Below are 12341 nucleotides of genomic sequence, written 5' to 3'. Positions count from 1 at the left end.
ACTTAAATTAGAAGGGTAAAGAAAAACAGTTTGTAAATTTTTAGATACACTATATTTAAGCTAGCAGCACCAGAAGTAACAAGTTAAAAAGACATCCTGGAGCCCCACCAGTGTGGCTCAGTGGGTGAGCATGGATCTATGAACCAGGAGGTCACAGTTCAATTCCCAGTCAGGGCACATGTCCAGGTTGGGGGTTTGATTCCCGGTAGGGGGCATGCAGGAGGTAAACAATCAATGATTGTCACCATTGATGTTTCTATCTCTCTCTCTCTCTCTCTCTCCTTCCCTTCCTCTCTGAAATCAACAAAAATATATATTTTTTAAAAGATGTACTGGAAAGCCAGCAATATTTGTTAGATGAATGAATAAATGAGTGGGTGAATATGGAAATGCTAGGGTCAGTGAGAACTGTGGAGACCCAAAAACCCAGTCAATGCCAACCTCAGCATAAAAACAAGGGTGAGCAGTTCCAAGTTCACGGAGGTGGAAGCTTGAAGTGAGTTGGAGGTGTGAGTGGGAGCTGGCAGGACACCAGCCACAAACCACCAGCCGCAAAGGAGGCCTCACAGAGGAGGAGAAGGCCCTGGCCGGGAGAAACCTCATAAACACCAGGCCAAGCGCAGGGCACGCCGCAGGCCGAACGGTGCTGGAATCGCACACACAGAGGCTGCTGGAGTCGGGACAGGTTCAGACCTGAATGTGAACAAGCGAAGCAGGCAGGTGTAAGACAATAGGTGAGCTGGCTGCTGCTGACGTGAGAACACATGTCCTTTGAAATGGCAGCATTTAAAAATCAGTTAAAAACAAAAGCTTTGCCAGGTAAACAAACACAGATGAAGAAACGGCTCAGAGAGTGGGAGAGCCTGCCGGTTTATGACAGCCCTGTTGCTGCAACCACATCTGGCCAAGGAGGATTACCTCTTCTTATAAGGACACCAGTGATATTGAACAAGGCTCACCCTGCGGACCTCCTGTGAGCAATGCCTCGTCAGGACTTTAGGGGAGAGAAGAGAGTCTGTTCGAACACAGATCTTCTGCTCATGGTCCTCAGCTCCAGGTGAGCTCCACACCACAGCAGCGGCCTTGTCCCGATGCAGACTCAGAGGTGAAAGCGCCGTAAGGGAAGTGCGAGGAGCTTATGAGGACGTGATGCGCAGTAGGGAATGAGCCACAGAGAGGCCAGCAGTTTAATTTGCTGGGGTGGTCATAGTAAAGTACCATGGACCGGGCAGCCCACACAACTGAAATGTATACCCTCGCAGTCCTGGAGGTTAGAAGTCCAAGAACAAGGGGTCAGCAGGGTTTGTTTCTCCCAGGGCATCTTTCTCTGGCTCAGCCTCTCCATGCATCCTCACATGGTCTTCTCTCTCTCTGTCTCGTTACCTACTGCATGTGTCTGTGTCCTGACTGCCTCTTCTTTTTTTAAATTTTTTATTAATCTTCACCCACGGATATTTTTTCTATTGAATATTTTTTCCATTGATTTTTAGAGAGAGAGAGGGGGGGGGGAAGGGAGGGAGGAGAGAGAGAGAGAAACATCAACTTGAAAGAGACACATCAAATGGTCGCCTCCCACATGTACCCAGGCTAGGGCAGGGGATCGAACCTGCAACCCAGGTACATGCCCTTGACCAGGAATCGTACCCCCAATCCTTTGGTCCACAGGCCGACACTCTAATCACTGAGCCAAACTGGCCAAGGCTGATTACCTCTTTTTATAAGGACACCAGTCATATGAATAAGGCTCACCCTAATGACCTCCCTCTTTAAAATGGTATCTCCAATATTCTGAAGTACCTGGGGTTAGATAAGACATCAAAATAACAATCTTGGGGTCAGGACACCATTAAGCCCATAACACGAGCTCTTGGTAAAAATCAACAATCCTTCAACGTCTTCCTGAGATTTACCTTCTTTGGCCCTGTGTGTACTAGAAATAATCGAAAAACCCTTATTGGAACAGAACAAGGGGCGTAGTCATGTGAGGTGGCAGCAAATCTCACATGATCAGCGTCCCCATCCCCCACACACCTTAATTCTTTTACTCAAGAACTGGTTTGGGGTTGAAGTTAATATATTTCAGGCACTCTGCCCCGTGCTGGGGACACAGTGGTGAGCAAAGCGGACCTGGCCTGGGCTCTCAGGTAACGCAGAGACTATTGAAAACATTATTTCTTCTGGTTCCAGCTTTTATTCTCTATGAGGTTGCTTCACTCAGTGAGCCTCAGTTTTCGCATCCGTGAGATGAAGAAAGTGATACCCCTCATGAGAGAAGTTAACACGGCACATAAAGGGTCTCTCAGAATTTATGGAACGCATGCATCCTCAGTCAACATAAATCTTCTTCCCAAAGTCTTACTATCTAACTTTCCACATAAAATAATACATGGTAAAAAAAAAATAAATAAAGTAAGCTTTTCAAATTTAAAATGGAGCATCTTTATTTTGCTTCAATATGCTACTTCCTATTCCAGGGCAAGACAAAAACAGTACCATAACTTATTAGTGGAGACAATGAATATGTTATCAACAGAAACGCACATTCCAAGATAGCACAGGTCCTGCTTCCCAGGGCTCAGGGCATCCCTCCCTCTCTGACGCGGTGGGTTGAGGAAGGACTGGCGCCATCTTGGATCATAAATCATTTCCAGACAGTTCCTGGAGGGCACAGACCCCAGAGCGGTACCTTCCACACGGCTCAAGAATTTCCTGACCAAACGGATAAGAATTTCCTGTTTTGCTTTTCATTATTACTTTAAATAATCATATTCAGAGGTTTGGAGGATGGTAAGCAGCAGGGGCCGGGAGGGTGCGTCCACATCTTCTCTAGATTAGCTCAAAACGAGTGCAGACGCTTCAAAAATGCAAGTTGAGCCTGGCCGGCATGGCTCAGTGGTTGAGCGTCACCCTATGAACCAGGAGGTCACAGTTCAATTCCCGGTCAGGGCACATGTCCAGGTTGTGGGCTCGGTCCCCAATGTAGGGCATGCAGGCGGCAGCTGATCAATGATTCTCTTTCATCATTGATGCTTCTATCTCTCTCCCTCTCCCTTCTTCTCTAAAGTAAAATTAAAAAAGATATATTTTTAAAAATGCTATTTCAGACCTGGACAAAATGACCCGTCGGGAATGAGAACAAGGACAGCTGACACATGGGGAGCCCTGTTATTTGGCATTGAACGTTACCTGCACCTTGGACCATGACCTCAGACTAGGCAGGAGTGTCCTCCCTGTCACTGGGCCTGATGCTCACCTTGGAGTTCGGAAGGAGCCCCACAAGCCCTCCTGGTTACCAGCTTTCTCTCCCAAGAAGGTCCCAGGTATCCTTCGAAGCATGGACCTCAGGGGCATCTCCAGCAACTGCCAACCAAATCGCCCCTGTCCCTCGGGCACCTGCACATGCTCAGAGAACACAGGCGGGACAGCTCAATGGTCCTCTCTGGGAGTCCTAGGACACTGACCTGAAATCTCACACAGGAGGACTGCTTCATCAAACTGCACATCCACAACCATTCTCCCCTCCCTACATGCTCCCTCGCCCAGAAACGGGAACAGAGACTCCCCTTATCTCTAGAACTGAGCGCACCTCACACCTCCCTCGCTCCAAACGAACGATGCATCCTGACTCCCTCTCTCTGTAGATGCCACACTGTCCAGGCATCTGAACTCAAAACTTCCTGCTTATCTTTATTTCTCCCTCTTCCTCCTTATACGTCACCGACCGTCACCAAATGAAAGCCAGTTGGGTAGGGTGCCTAGGCCTGTGCTAGCTTCTTTCACATGTAGTCTCCCTTGCATTTGTCCTGTTTCTTCTGCTGTTCCCACCCCGAATTCAGCCTCAGGGCATTAAGGCCTCGTCACCTCCAGCCCCAAGGAGAGCAGAGGCCTCCACCTCATGTCCCCCACTCCCATGCTATTCTGATCACCCCTTCTCTAGAGCTGCATCCACACACGGCTTCATGGGTTCCCAAACCTGCTCAGAAAGGCCAGGGCCCAGCAAATAAGGCACAGGCCCCCCTCCCCTGGCACTCACAGCCCTGCATGGTCTGCTCTCAGACTTCTCTCCTTATTCCTCCCCTCGTACACCCACACTTCAGTCAAATAGGCAGTTCTCCACTTAGCATTTCTCGTGCTTTGCCATTCCCCTGGTTCTGCTCCTGCCAGGCCTTCCCAGACACAGTGTTTTCTACTCTCTGCCTCTGAGTGCAGCCTTCTCCATGAAGTCTTCCCATCAAGTCCACCCAGGGCGGGTGCTCCCAACCACCACCTCTCCCTCCCCCCGCCCCACACAGCTCTGTACTGTTTTGTCACCATGTGACACCATATGGGTGGAAAGACTGTTGTCAAATATTTTGAGTCTCTCCTTCTGGCCATATGGTGGATGACCTTGTCACTTGCTTTGGGCAGTAAAATGTAAGTGAAAGTGACGTGTGCCATTTTGTGCCAGAAGCTTTAAAAGCCAGAATATGCTTTGCCACGTTTTCTTCCCCATGAAACGTGGGTTGAGGTGGAGCCTCCATCAGCCAGGATCCCTGCTATGATCACATGGTATGAGTGAGAAACAAGTCTTTGCTTCTTCAGCCATTGAGATGTGGGGGTTATTTGTTATCACAGCCACGTCTAGCTTATCCTGACTACTTGAATAAGAGACCTCAGAGACCATGTAGTCACCCCCTTTATGGATGAGGAAACTAAGGCTTAGGGAAGTGAAATGACTTGTCCAAGGTCACATCATTAGTAGTGACTCAAGTAGAACCAGGTCCCCTAAGGTCTGGTCCAATATTTCTTCCATGACACCCTCTTCAGGATCCTTAAGACAAGGACATAACATCAGGAGTCTGAGGTCTTTGCCCTGCCTTTCACTACTTAGCTATGTAATCCTGGATCATCGCTCCAACTCACAGGCCTCAGTTTCCTCTCTTCTAGAATGAGACTATGGAATAAACAAGAAACCCCTCTGTCCTGTCTTTCTACGTTCCCCTCTGTGTGCATTATCTTCCCCACAGTGCTCACTACATGCCTTTGGAGTGGGAATTCAGGTACTGAGGCTCGCCTAGCAGTCCCATGGGCATATCCCATCTTCCCTGCAGGAATAAGCCACACTGCCTTCTCCAGGTGGCAAAGGCCAGACTAAGTGCACTGACCCACCCTTGGTTCACCCTTCACATCTCCCAGTTTCCAATACAATTGCCCAACGAGTGCAAGTTTATGCTTGACTCTTATCTACTTCGTTCTGCCTTTAACTGTTAGTCACTGAATTAACATTCACAGTCCTTAACTGACTCCACGCAAGTACCTGGCTTTTGGCAATAGAGTACACCCCTACAAAGAGAGGTGTGGTGTGTGTTTGTTTTGTTGTATCTTATCACACCCCAATTCTTGAGTATTCTAAAAGCTGTCAGCCCTTTAACCAGGTCACTGGGTTTCTATCCAGGACACGCTTTAATTCCCTTTCCTTTGACTTTTTATTTCCTTTTCTTAGGCTACCTGTGTGAAAAGAACAAATTCTTTGGAATTTAGGATATGTATGAAGGTTTTATAATGCACCAGACCATCTCTTACTCCCGGACACAGTGTCAAAAGTTGAGGCTGCCCCTCAGCCATTAGCCACAGGCTTGGCTTTCATGAGGGGGCATCAGCTGCAGAGCAGGAAGGATCTCGGACTCTGGGTGACCTCTTCCTCACACCGTGGCAGAGAGGACAGGCCATGACCCGGTGCAGCTCCTCCCAGAGCACGCACATCGCCACATTCACTGGGTCACAAGGTCACTGAGAGCTATGGACTTCCCCTCCCGCTTCGGGACAGCTCTGTGAGGGACATTGGAGAAAATGGATGAGGAGCAGCCAGAGGCGAGGGTCCCTGCAGCCACCAAATGGACAAGTGAACTGGACAGACCCAAAACGAGAGGAACCCAGAATGCCTAGGCCAACCTGTCCATGGGAAACAATACAAATCACATATATTTTTAAATGTTCTAAAAACCGCCTTAGTATAAAGAAATAGGCAGGTAAATGTAAATTCACTAATTTATCTTATTTAACCCAATATATCCAAAATATTATCATTTCAGCATGTAAGCAACATAATTATTATTGATGAGAAGGTTTCATTCTGTTTTCTGATCCGTCTTTGAAACCCAGTGCATATGTTGCACTTATAGCACATCCCAAAGTGGACCAGTCTCTTACAAGTGCTCAACAGTCACCTGTAACCAGCGGCCTCTGCACTGCAAACACAGGCCTAGTTAAGCCTCTTGTTGCTATAGATGAGGAGACTGAGGCCCTGGGACAAGGAGCAAATTACATCAAGATCCCACCTTCAGAGGCAGGGGGAGAGACCAAGTATTTTTTATTATACCACTAAAAAAAAAAAATCAGAACAAAACAAAAATACCACCCAGCAAGTAAATCAGGTATTCATTTATACTAGCGATTTTCAACTGGTGTGTCCCAAGAATTTTTAAAACATGCCGTACCTGACTATTTAGTCAGGGGCACTGGCCTCTTTTCCCTTAGATTGTCAAATTAAAAAACAACAATAGCCAACACAACAATAGCCGCCCAGTGTAAATGAATCAAAACTATACCTATTTTTGTCAGATCAGCAAGAAATACATTTTTTGGTGTGCCGCAAATTTTAGTAATTAATTTATGTGTGCCGTGAGATGAAAAAGGTTGAAAATCGCTGGTTTATACGAATCCCAGAAAAAAGGCTAAGGGTGCATTCACAGGGTTACGAGAAGGAGTCGTGTGATCTTCAAGGTCAAGCCAGCCGGGCACTGCAGGAAAGGCCTATGGCCCTCCGAGGGAAGTGGGTACTTGTGCTACAGTTAACGCCGGGCAAAGGCAGCTGCCCTGCTAAACAGACATGTTCCTTCCCAGAGAAAAGCTGCCACTCACCCAGCTGGCAGCGCCCACACAAGTGGCCACTGGGTCTATTAGCTTGGCTTATGACCTGCAGCAAAATGTTGAACAAAACAGTGAAGGAAAAAAGACAAGAGCATGAGTTCGGAATTGGGTTGACTCTGATTCCATTCCCTAACAGCCTCTCTGAGTCACCCTGCTCTCTCTGCGGAATGTGAAATGGGGTGGTTGCTGATGAAGCCGACACTCCCGCTGGCTGCAGTGGACAGATCCAGGTCCTGCTGGTAAGCACTGGCGCCAGGCAGGCCTCAGTAAACCCTGGCTTTCCTTCCCTGGTGCTCCTGAGCCTGCGTTCTCGCAGCACATCAATGCCATTCTCCTACCTGCTTTGGGAAAAAGGGGTCCTCTGGCTTAAGGGTCACTCTTGGCCAGGGCCACTTGGTTAACGGGAGGGGACTGCTACCCAGAGCTAGCTCCTTGCTTTAATAAACATCTCTGGAGCAGCTTTCCAGACCCACCGGGATGTGCATGGGACATCGTCCTCCTCCAGCCATCAGTCTTCTAAATCCAGTGTGTACGTTACACTTACAGCACATCCCAATGTGGACGAGTCTCATGGCAAGTGCTCAACAGCCACCTGTGACCAGTGGCCTCTGCACTGAAAACACAGGTCCAGTTAAGCCTCCTGTTACTGGAGATGAGGAAACTGAGACTCTGTGATCCTCCTGGCAAAGTTGCTGCCCGGAGTGAGAAAGAAAACCCACGTGGGGATGCACAGCGCTCTGTCACCCGTGCCATCCGGGCCAGTCTCCGAGGGAGCAAGCCCTAGCGCAGCCGTTTTGGAAGACAGTGCCTCAGTGGGGGATAAATTTAGTGCCCGGCGTGGACATGGAAGTTCCTCTCTGGTATTTTTAATTCTAACATCAAGTAAAAATAGAATTTCCTGTTGATCTGATAAGAAATTCCTGTTTTTCCAAGGAGCGTGGCAGCCTATATTGGGGGCACGGACAGCGGGGGTTGCCAACCACTTCCGAGATGGATGATTAAAGAAAGGAGGGGCCCAGTGGGTCTCGGTGCACATTCATGTCTTTTTAAAGTGTGGAGACAGCTCATGCCTAGAAGAATGGCAATGAACAATCTCCCACGTACACTGAGGACTTGGCTGGCTTTGGGAAAGCCCCGTCGCTGGTCCCCTGGAACCTGGATGTTTTCTGTTGCCAGTTGGCTCCAGACTTCTCACTGGGCTGTTGCCCCTGACCCAAGGAGCACGGCATTTAAGGGCACACCTTGCAGGGGCTGTGCAGGTGACAGGTCCCAACATTTACCCTAAATCCCTAGTCACCCCAAACTGTGCTCTGCTCCTAGGGTAGCCCCACAGCCCGTGGCTCAGCAGGGCCTGCTGGGCTTGCTTCTGCATAATCAGTTCAAGGAGATGGTCTCTAGTCGACATTTGAAGCTTTGGGGCCTCCCAGCCTCCACTTCTTCCTTCTGTTAACAGGCCCTCCATTTCCATGTGGGGAATCACCTCTCCCCCTGCCTCCCACCAGAGTACAGGCCTGGTGGAACTGTCAATCAAGGATTCTTGCCCACCCCTAGGGCCTCATCAATCAAACCCTCTCCTGGGATTTGGAACCCTGCTTCAGGGACCCCCAGACCTTGTCTGGCCCCTGCCCTTTTGAGCCTGATTATTCATTTCTCTGATTCTGTGGGCTACCCAGTAGTCTTCTAAAGATCTCTATGTTTGAATACTTGCAAATAAATAATAATAATAAATGCAATGACGAACACAAACCCGTACTGATGGTGAGTCAGAATTGTCACCTTGCATGTCTTCTACTTGAGAAATAATTATCATGGCACAAATGTGTGATCCATGATGACTTGAGAAGCATCCCACCTGGGACAGCTCCGTCATCCTTCCAACAGCTCTGTGAGAAAGGTGATCGGCGATCGTGGCACCTTTTGAGAAATGGGAGCCCGAGGCTCCAAGACCTACCCAGCTCTCCAGCCTGGAAGCAGCAGAGCCATTACTTCAACAGGGACCGGGTCTTCTGACTCAACCCAGGACGGTCTCCTCCAGCCTCCTGAGCGGGGCTGGCGCTGTTTCTCCAGGATGGGGGCTACCAGGTCCTGGCTCCCCAGGGACTGAAATTGGGAGCCTCACCTTGGAAATACATTTCATGAAGTCCTGCCACAGCATCAAAGCAGAGGACACATGAAGACACAGCTTCAAAGTCATCCTTAAAATGGCATCAGGACTGTGTGTGCATGTTTCTATTGACTGCTCACAACAGCCCAGTGCTCATGAATGAATGGATGGATTAAAAATGTTGGTTATATCCATACACTGGAATATTATTCAGCCATCAGAATGAATAAAGTACTAATGGTGCATGAAGTACTACAATGTGGATGAATCTCAAAAACCTGCTCAGTGAGAGGAGCCAGACAAAAAGGGTCACCTGTATAATCCTATTTGTGTGCAATATCCAGAAGGGATAAACCCACAGCGTCAGAAGAGAGCTTGGTGGTCACCAGGGGCTGGAGGGAGGGGGAATGGGAGAAACCGACTAATAGGTCCAGGATTTACTTTGAGGTGGTTGCACAACATTTTGAATGTACTAAATGTCACTGGATCACTCACTTCAAAATGGTTAAATTGATGTTGGGTATAGTTCACCTCAATAAATTATAAAAAAAACCTTAAGTTGATAAGTAATAATAAAACTAATTTGAACAAAATAAAACAAAAATGTCATCATGACCTATCCTTTTTGTTATTGTTGTTCATATTAGTCTCCCTGACTCATTTTCCCTTCTCCAGTGAAGCATTCAGACCCCCTGTCACCCCCGGGCTGCCTTCAAACCACTTTTAATCGCGACGCTTGCTCTCTCAACAACGATCAATGACAGCCCAGGGACTGCAGGTGACGGCTCAGTTGACTGTTCAAAATCTTCCCGTCTCTACATCTAAACCGCCACGCATCCCTCTGCTTGGCCTGCGCTCCTCCTGACCCACCTCTCCTAACCTCACAGGAGAAAAGATCTCCATGAACCTTCATCTTTTCTAAAGGTGGGTGATGATGGCCTCCCGGCCAGTATGGCTCAGTGGTTGAACATTGACCTGTGAACCAGGAGGTCATTGTTCAATTCCCAGTCGGTCTGGGTTGCAGGCTCAATCCCAGTGTGGGGGGCGTGGGGGAGGGCAAGAGGCAGCCGTTCAATGTTTCTTTCTCGCCATTGATGTTTCTCTCTTTCTCTCCCTCTCCCTTCCTCTCTGAGATCAATAAAAATATATTTAATAAATAAATAAAGGTGAGTGATGATGATGATGGTGGTGGTGGTGGCAATGGTGGCGATGGTGTTAGTAAAGCACGGATGCTGCTAATAAAGCTTCCATTTGTTCAAAACCGTGTATGCCCAGCTCTCCCAGCTGTTTGATAGCAGGAGGGGATGCTTCCCGTAAGAACAGACAGAGACAGTGTTCTGAGCTAGCGCCCTGCTCACGGTGAGCTCTGCTATTAATGGTATTAACTCTGCTCCGGTGACTACTTCACCCCCTTCCCTTCTGCACTGGACAGGGTGCAGCCTTCTCCGACCCCGCATTTCTACCGTGATAACCTCTATTCTCTTTTGTTTCCCATTTCCCCTTCCCCTCTCCCCTAGTGGATATGTAGGATTTATGTGGTTGGGTATTTGTGTGACCTACTGAGGCTGGACAATGGCACTGGAGCCAAGAGATCAGGACAGTCGCCTCTGTCAGGAACCTTCCTGTGAGGTGTGTGCGACCAGGCCACGAGGTCCTGAGAAGAAGATTAAGTGAGGTCTCCTGAGAATAAACATCTGACTTGAGGACAAAGGACCCACGGGTGGGCTGGCCTCCCCTGTCCACTGCTGGGTGGAGGATGGGGCTTAATTAGAGAGGAGCTTAATCAATGTTGGTTGAGTGAATACATGAAAAGGACGAGCACCTTGGGGACATGGGAGGGTCACTGCTCTGTGCGACCCATCCGGGCTGCAGGTTTCTGCTGGCAGCACCGAGCTTGTCTGAGCACAACGCCCAGGCCTAGGGCAACACTGAGCCAGCGGAGACACAGGAGTCGCCCCAACTGGCTGACCTGGCATTACTGCTCGTATTAGCGGTGGCCTGTCAACCCTCTACTTAAGGCGCACATGTTTGCTCTTGTACCACAGACAGACCTGCCATTAGGAACTCTCTAGACCCAACCCCGGCTGCTCTGAAAAGCAGTAATTAAATCAGCAGACCGAGATGTCTGCTTTCTGTTCTTTTCACACCTGTCTGCCAACGGCAAGATGACTGTGTAAAAGATCTTGGCTGTGCCCGGACGGGTGAGCACCCTGTGAAAATATCCAGGAGGCCTGGGCCAGCTAGTGGGGAGGTGGTGGTCAGTCACGCGCAGACCAGTGTCTAAGACCCACACCGCAACCCCGCAACCCTGCAACCCGTGGACATTACTTTGGGGGCTGCCTTGAGGCCTGGGGGAGCTGGAGGTGGGGTTGGAATGAAAGTTCACACTCAGAGCCTGCAATCGGCTGTTGACCGCAGCCTGAGACCTGTGCACTTCATGGGCAGTTATTGGGGCTCCCATGTGCCAGGGCTGTGTGGCACCCCTGCCTCTTGGTACACTTCTTGCACTGCCAGAGGTTAGCCATTGCCCAGGGTGAAGACAGCACAGTGTACCCACAGAGACATTCTGGAAAGACCTGCAGGTTGGGCAGGGGTGGGTGACAGCTGAGATGGGAAGCCAGGACTGCAATAGGTTTGGCTGCTGAGTTCCCTCCCCTCCTTGCACAGCTCAGGGACCTCCCTGGACAATGTCCTGAGTTTGAGGCAACAGGCTCTGAGGATGGAGAGGAGATGCCTCCAGGCTCCCAGGGGCCTCTGAGAATGCAGGTCTTCATGTCACTTTCCTCTCCCAGGACCCCCCATGGCTTCCATAAACACACACAGCCTAGAATTCCTGACAATCCCAGCTGACTGTACAGGAAAAAGAAGAAAACAATCACGGAGCCCTGCCCCCTTCCAGGTTCCACAAAGACTTGATGTTTAAAAATACATAAAGCCCTTAAAGGGACGCCTTACTCACCAGAGCCCGAGGATGGGGTCACAGGCCCTGGGCAGCAGGCGCAGCCCCTCGCAGAGACCGCCGAGCTGTGTGCCTCTGTGCAGGAGGGGGGTGGGGGGGGGGTTGGCTCAAGAAAGCGGAAGAGGAAGTGTCCTCGACCCCAGAGGCCCTAGAGAAAAAGCCTGCGAGAGGCCTGCTGGGTCTCAGAGAACCAGCTGAGGCCTGTGTGTTTTTCTTGCTGCTGAAAGGAATAATGCAATCAACTGCAAGACACTCTGTCGTGATCACCAAGTGGGAAAAGCTGCTGCACTTTCTTCTCCGATGGCCCCTGCATGACTCTAGCTTCCAGGCCGTCCCTGCCTCCTCGGCCCCAGAGGAAAGGCCTGGGTG

General features: G+C 49.5%; 1 long non-coding RNA gene across 1 annotated transcript in view; it reads right to left on the bottom strand.

Annotated features, from left to right (window-relative positions):
* The window catches only part of LOC107183703, a 24450-nt gene extending 12329 nt beyond the window's left edge, over positions 1-12121 (bottom strand). The window contains exons 1-3 of the long non-coding RNA XR_001514504.1: positions 12111-12121; positions 3907-3913; positions 3627-3633 (exon numbers count right to left, since the gene is read on the bottom strand). This is a non-coding gene — a long non-coding RNA (uncharacterized LOC107183703). The remainder of the gene's footprint in view (positions 1-3626; positions 3634-3906; positions 3914-12110) is intronic.
* Positions 12122-12341: the final 220 nt, after the last annotated feature.

The sequence above is a fragment of the Myotis davidii genome, unplaced genomic scaffold, assembly GCF_000327345.1.
Source record: "Myotis davidii unplaced genomic scaffold, ASM32734v1 scaffold238, whole genome shotgun sequence".
NCBI classification, from domain to species: domain Eukaryota; kingdom Metazoa; phylum Chordata; class Mammalia; order Chiroptera; family Vespertilionidae; genus Myotis; species Myotis davidii.
Note: the sequence above shows the minus strand (reverse complement) of the source record. Positions and strands in the feature narration are given on the sequence as shown.